This window comes from Schistocerca americana, chromosome 1 (genome assembly GCF_021461395.2).
Source record: "Schistocerca americana isolate TAMUIC-IGC-003095 chromosome 1, iqSchAmer2.1, whole genome shotgun sequence".
Classification (NCBI taxonomy): Eukaryota; Metazoa; Arthropoda; class Insecta; order Orthoptera; family Acrididae; genus Schistocerca; species Schistocerca americana.
In genome coordinates, this window is record NC_060119.1 from 1,252,539,998 (window position 1) to 1,252,541,483 (window position 1,486).

A 1,486-nucleotide genomic window follows, 5' to 3' on the forward strand; every position below is an offset into this window, starting at 1 on the left:
TTTACTCCTCACGTGCCCAACTGCTGGCTCATCTCCATTTTCACTTTTGTGCGTGGGTGCCACTTATTGGTTCTCATCTCTCCTTCCGTCTTGGAACATTATATTTCCCTGCTGGCTTTGAGCAGCGTTCTGTGTGACGCACCGGAACCACAGGGCGCGTGAGACGCGTAAGTTACAGATAAAAAGCACGAGGGGTGGGGAGGGGGAAGGAAGGGGCTACTAACTTCTCCATGGAGTGCCTTCTGGCTGGGAGGACTTGTCCAGCTACTTACCTATCCCACTGTTATTACAGGTAGGAAAAGGAATCAAATCTGTATACAGCGCAAAAACGTAGCAGTAGGCCAGTTTACTTGCTTTAACCCTTTCGTGGTCAAAATTATTGAGCAGTTTTCTTTAATGAATAGAGATCAGATAGTAGTTAACAGATAGGTATATTTATCATACAGAATATCAAATTTGCTCCAACTGTGAAAGTGAGGTCACATAACAAGGTGGGAAGTATTCTTCCCACTGCCCTTCCTGGGAGTTAAATGACAAAAACATATGTTTCAACATATGTCATATTTATTTGATAAATTTACTTCTCTTGTTACAGTGATTGTTCACAATTACTTGCCATGAAATTTTCTGAAACATGGGTGTATGCAAAGTGGTATTTGACAATATGTACAAACACAGCGAGTGCTCTTTTCCGCAGCTTTGGTACTACAATCACGGCACGTCCAGTAGGTTTTTCCTAAAATGAGTTGATGCTCCCCTACAGCCACATGACGAAAATCTTCAGGTTCTTTACCACTTTTTGCCAGAAAGACAGGTTTTTGTCCACGCCTTTTTTGGGATGAGAAGCCAGCGATCAATTGTCTGGCTACATGGATCCTGTATGTGAGCTGATCATGCTGTCCACTTTCTCATTTACTAATTTTCCACAGGATAAAACTGTTCACTGCAGCAACATCCACCAGCAAATAAAATATTCTGTGCCACCATTAAAAAAAAAAAAACCGCTTCAAATGGCTCTGAGCACTATGGGACTTAACTTCTGAATTCATCGGTCCCCTAGAACTTAGAACTACTTAAAATTATCTACCCTAAGGACATGACACACATCCATTCCCGAGGCAGGATCCGAACCTGCGACTGTAGCGGTCGCGCGGTTCAGACTGTAGACCATTTTACAGAACGTCTTCCAATAGCATACCTTTCTCGTAATTGATCAAACTTATCGACACCACCCATTATTTTGTTGTATTCCGCCACAACTTCAGGACAATAAATCTCTGTACTAGTACTATATAATAACAGATCAGGAATTCAGGAAGGCTGTGAGGGACACACGTTTATTCAGGGGATTCTTTGATGACACTGATCATTATTTAATCTTCAGTGAAATTGGTATTGTGAGGCCGAAAGTGCAGGAGATCAGGTCCATATGTAGGAGGATAAGAGTGGAGAAACTTCAGGATAAGGAAATCAGGCACAAGTACAT